The sequence below is a fragment of the Pocillopora verrucosa genome, chromosome 6 (genome assembly GCF_036669915.1).
Source record: "Pocillopora verrucosa isolate sample1 chromosome 6, ASM3666991v2, whole genome shotgun sequence".
Lineage (NCBI taxonomy): Eukaryota > Metazoa > Cnidaria > Anthozoa > Scleractinia > Pocilloporidae > Pocillopora > Pocillopora verrucosa.
The window spans coordinates 7,267,180-7,273,179 of NC_089317.1; the positions used below are offsets into that span (position 1 = coordinate 7,267,180).

At 37.9% G+C, this 6,000-nt stretch overlaps 1 long non-coding RNA gene across 1 annotated transcript; it reads left to right on the plus strand.

The window, feature by feature from the left end:
* The first annotated feature begins 4,451 nt into the window (after positions 1–4,451).
* On the plus strand, positions 4,452–5,351 carry LOC131769492 (uncharacterized). Its single transcript, XR_009339045.2, has 3 exons — positions 4,452–4,631; positions 4,713–4,798; positions 5,061–5,351. It is a non-coding gene; the product is annotated as an uncharacterized lncRNA (long non-coding RNA).
* Positions 5,352–6,000: the final 649 nt, after the last annotated feature.

A 6,000-nucleotide genomic window follows, 5' to 3' on the forward strand; every position in this document is an offset into this window, starting at 1 on the left:
TTTAGCTCTGCATGGGAAGACCAAGAAATGTACAAAGTCTTAACACACTCGTGTTTCGCTGTTGTTTTCCTTATTTGATCCTTTTGTAAGATGAACGGCGCCCCGCGTGGGCGGGTTAACCGACCTTGAGACGTTTACATGGCAATGTTGCCCCCTTGCTGACAGGGTTACCCTACCCAGCAGACCGGGCAACCCATCTAGATGGATCACCCCACCTATCATGTAAACGTGATCAAGATGAAATAATGGATTACGTGGACAGGCGGGTTACCCAGTTAGGCGGGTTACTTCACCTACCTGGGGCTCCCCATCTCCATGAAAACAGGCACTCAGTAGTCATCGGTCTGCTTTTTTGAGTCTATTATTTTTTTTTCACGGAGTTCGGCTATTTTCTTTGCTGTATTCCCATTGCAAATAACACGCTATTGGGACAAAACTCGAAGTGTTTGGTCTCTACTTCTGTTTTGATTCATTTAAATCTATCAATTTTAACTTAAAAATTCCCCTCTTCCTTTATTGTTAAGAGAACAAACCACCGTTTTAGGTAAAGGTTTTGAGTTTATTTTTTTTCGGGTGCTAAATAAACAAATCGCTGTTTATAAAGATACCAACTCTGTCGACGTGTTTTTGGCTGAAATTGGCCCGTCGCTTATATTGTTCTTTAATTTATAATCTATCCCACTGGCATAATTTTATAGCAAATTGCAGGTAACTATAAATGTTGTTGTAAATACGTGAGTGTGAGCTAAATAAAATCTTCGCACACATAAAATGTTCGAAACATGTAGCTGTCGCAAGAAAATACTCACTTGTGCATGAACCTCGTGTATACATTCGGTGTTTTGCTCGGTTGCTTTTATAGATTTCTGCTAATGTCACTGTAATGAAAATAGCATGTTTGTGTAGTCCAGCTGTTTAGATACATTTTCAAATTAACTCTAGGTTGGAATTCTATTTGAAAAGATTGTCGAAGAAATCTGAGAAATAATGCAACATATTCCATCTCAGACACTGATTCATGAATTACCGTAGTAGACCACTTTCTAACCCTGCTGAGAAATTATTCCCATGCAACATATAGAGAAATGCACTTACGTATATGTAGTCCATGTTTTTGAAGTAGATTATATCTGCAGATCTCAGATTCCCCAGCTAAAGGTATCCTGAATCAATTTCCACAACGCAAATACAGTTGTTTGGTGAGGTAACCCGCCTAGGTGGGGTAAGTCAACTGTCCATATAATTTCTTACTTTATTTTGATCACGTTTACAAGATAGGTGGGGTGACTCGTCTGGGTATGAGGTTCTTTTACGGACAAAATATCGAACATGGATACATTAATATAAAATAAACTCATTCATGCGTGACCTTATATAACTAAAAGATGTTCAATAAAACTAAAAGATGAGTAAGCGGAAATAGAAATGACCGGAAGTCAGATTAAACAAGAAGCCCCGGAAACTAACACTTTCAAAATGGCTGAAATAGAGGCAGATGATCAGTGAAGTTTGAGAAGCACTATGCAAGGTGCACGGATTTGGCTGCCCGACATCGAAGGATTTTTTACGTCCTTGGCTTCTTAAAAACAAAGCGAATAGTCCCAAGGGTAATCTATAGTTTGCGCTATTGTTTTCTTCTAACAAAGGACTGTATGCATAATGAAGTATGGGGCTGTGTGGAAACTTTGCCCAGAGATCACCTCAACTTCATTTGGGAAGGCTTCATCTATTCTTAGAGTCAAAGTGACCAGAGTTCTTTCGTTTTCTCGTAAACGGCGACTAAAAAATTCAGCCGAGTCATAGGACGCATGGTTCCTTTGCCCTTCTGCACTTTCCAGTAGCCTGCCCAAAGAAAAAAAAAATCCTTCGATGTTGGGCAGCCAAATCCGTGCACCTTGCATAGTGCTTCTCAAACTTCACTGATCATTTGCCTCTATTTCCGCCATTTTGAAAGTGTTAGTTCCCGGGGCCTCTTGTTTAACCTGACTTCCGGTCATTTCTATTTCCACTTCCTCATCTTTTAGTTTTAATGAACATCTTTTAGTTATATAAGGTCACGTGTGAATGAGTGAGGAAAGCGATGTATGCTGCACAACATCGATTTATCACATCCAAAGTCGATGTTTTCCGGATGAAATTGATTTATTTTATTTTAAGACTTGTATTATAACGCATAACAATAACGTAATTGAACAAAACATTAACGTATCCATGTTCGATATTTTGTCCGTAAAAGAACCTCATAAGTTCTGTCTGTGATACAAGTTTGCCAATTCCCCTATCGGCTTTTGGAATCGACTTAACCCTACCTTTACCATGGCCGGACACTTCTTTTGGCACCCTACATCTGCTACTGGAACCACGACTCCACCCAACACCGAGATTTGATCTATGAGTGGGGCAATTTGTAAAATCATCGATATCTTTTGGCGTCTCGAAGATATCGGCACGCGACAAAATAAGATCAACTTTATTTTCTGGGTCTGAAAACTTGTAACTCCGCATGTGACTTGAAATGTCTTTTTAACAACCACGTAAGGAAACGACTTGAGATATACAACTTCGGTCTTCTCGATAACTAAACCCACAAGTTCCACCAGCGAACGATTTAACTGAACAGCAAATCTCCATGTTAGCATGTAAGATGAGACCCTTATGAAACAGATCAGTTAGCTAAATCAGTATGTAGCTTGTCGAATTGACTATTGTAGCCATTCTTTGATTTCAGCCAGCAAAGGAATCATTAATAGATCTGGACATTCTAGTTTTCTGAATGCAGTAATTCCTGAAAGGTTTTGCTAGATGTCATGCAAAGAGGGGAAAAAAACCATCTCTTGATATTTCGGAGGTTGATTCATCTTTGAATTTCTGTGTCACGCTTGTCATGCAACTGATCTAATAAGATAGAGAAGATATATAAACCGGAACCCCAATTTGGCTAGAATGTGGTGGAGCATAATTAACGTGATCATCGAGACAGCTAATAAAATCACAAATAAACAAGGTAAGAGTGCTATGTTAGATTTTTTTGGAAATTGTAATGATTTATGCCAGTTAACGGCGGCGACAGGAAGGCACACCATGTATGTTTCATAGTCGCTATCAAGTAAACTTTGCCGGACTTTGAGTTCGTCTCAAGATAGAACAACACAAATACACAGTAATTTTATAACCATCCTTTTGTCTTTTAAAAGCTTGAAGTTCAGAGATTCTGTCATATCGGTTATTGTTAAAACTGTCTTTGTTTGATGCTACTTTTCGACACAGGAAAAGTATTTCGGACAAAAATATTCACCAAAAAAATTTCTTTGCCAGTTTAATAATGACAGGGGATTAAGATTAGATGATAAAACAAAGTATTATGTTGACAGAAATACCATAGGTCTAGTATATTCGTTACATGAGGTCACGCAACTCGGGTAACGCTGTTACTCTGATGCATGCTGACATTAGCTCTTAAAATCTATTCTTTTGAATTTTCCTTTCGCTGGAACGTTCAATATTATAGTGTTTGCAATAAATCGACTACCAGCAAACGACCTTTTGTTCTTTTATGACAGTTATATGAGAAAGACCCCACACCGGCTCTTAGCATTACAGGTAAGACACAGGAATAATAGTGACCTTTGGAAAACCGCCACTCACAATCAATCTTGCTGGCCCAGCCGGTCTTTGGACGGGTCGACGATGGAAACGTCAAAAGAACAGACTTAAAGGCTTATGAGAAGAAAAAAGGAAGTTTTGATTGGGGTTAAGTCACAACTACGCGCGTGGCCGGGTTTTTAAGAGTGGTGGGGGGGGGGGGGGGAAGGGACGGATTCCGGCCCTTCAAAATTTTGAAAATATAAGAAGACGAAGATCGGAAGATCAGGAAAACAGGGAAAAGAATTGGTTTAAACTGACATCACTCTCCATGTGAAGATTTGACCCGAAGAAAGGGCAGGTACATACAGAAAATTAAAGTTATTCAATCTGTAACTTAAACTTCAGTAATCGGTTGTTGACATACGGTATTTCACACGCGTAAATGTGTATAATTATGAAAATTTTAACACGAGCCTTTGGAGGTAAGCGTATGTTGAACATATATTTGATACATAAGCTACCTTTTTCTCTTTTCAGGACGGTTGCTTAGCCTCACTACGTGCCCTGGGCGTAATTATTTCGTTTGAAGCACTGTTGTCGAGAAGATCGTGTGAAGGGTAAGTCGATCCATGAAGTATGAATTGATGCGCACTAAAAGGTTACATTATTTGAATTTCATACTTTGGCAAGAGTCTGTATTCAGACCAACCGTTTTGCTTTCAGGAGTCGTTTCTGATCTACATTAAAGGGACAGGGAAATCATGGCCAGAAATCTGTGACAGTCAGCGGTTTGAAACGGGGGCTCGTGTATCTAAAAAAATTCCTACTACGCATGCGTTCTTGCATCAGATTACATATAGCAAATTATGGCGAGCGGCGTAAGGGATTCGAGCAAGAATAGCCGCGGTTTATTTCTTCAATTACACAATGTTTCTTCTGCGGACCTTCTTTGGGATGAAAAAAAAAGTAGAAAAAGGAAAGCTAATGTTTCTTCTGATTATTTTGCCGTGGAAAGGTTAATCTCGAGGAGGACATCACATGGAACGGTGAGTTCACAATTTGCCCTGGTCTACGATGTATGTCATTAATTTTCTTACATGCTAAAGTTTTATAATTAAAATCTTCAGGTTCAATATTTGGTGAAATGGAAGGGATACAGCGCGTTTCATAATAGTTGGGAAGATGAAGATAACTTGACTACCGATCTTATTAGGTATTTATTGTTGTATCATTTTTTCAAACTGTACTTAAATTACCATTACAATTGAACATGCTGAAATACGGAATTAACAAGAGAGATGCACTCGTATAAGCTCATTCATAGAAAGGTTTATACTTAACTAATTTTTTTTCACCAATAATACACGCAGTGATTGCTGCTTTTCTTTTTCTTCTGCCTTTGCATTGCTTTGAGTATTATTTGTTCATAGACAACCCCTCTTACAATGTTTCCATTTTCATTATTTTTCTTACAGAACTTATGACAAGCCAATTGTTGATAAAGAGAGGCTAACTCGAAACGTTGATAACCTGAGATTATCAGTCCTCTTTAAATTAAGAAGGAAATCAAGGTCTAATGCTATTTTGGACTTTGATCATGATTGTTTTCGTTTTTTGTTTTATGGTAAAGGAAGGGAGGGAAGGGAGAAGGGGTATACTTTGTTAGATAAGGATGATTTTAAAAAATGTGATTTACCAGAAAACTGGGATAGGGTTATTGATTGTAATGGGGATGGGGTAAGGGTTAAATATCCATTTAAAATTAGATTGTTTTTAGAAAAATCACCAAAAACATATTCTATTATAAATGGGAAAATTCAAGAAGATCAGAGAATGTTAATTGAGAAACTATCAATTGATTTCAGTCGCCAACATGTAACTATTCAATCATAGATATTATAAACAGAAAGTGAAATTGAAATGAACTGTAATGGCTTTAGGGACTGTAAGGGGTTCCACCTGAACGCAAAAGCTGATAAGAATATGACCAACAAGTGAGTTGAATGTACAAAATATACATGGCCCCTATCTAATAACCCTAGGCTTAATCCACAGTATGAATTTGCTTGAAATTGCTTTTATTTACAAAGTTAATTATAATTTTGTTGAGTTGATGTGTTTTCACTGCACTCTTTGCTTGTCATGTAGCTTTTCATGTGAGTTTGTTTATATAATTTTGAATGTGTAAGGGAGTCCCCCCTTAGAGTAACTAAAGCCATTTCATGCTCCCAGAATACTAAATATTCCATATTTTCTCATTGACAAATTTCCTCCAGTTGTTTAATTAGTTCAGCCTTGGTTTTGTTGCTGAATCCTCTCGCATTTCTCTTCTTTAATTCTTCTTTCAATTGCTTCACTGTCATATGAGAACAGCTAGTGTCAGTGGTAGTGGACTCAGGGAGGGGATGTTCATTT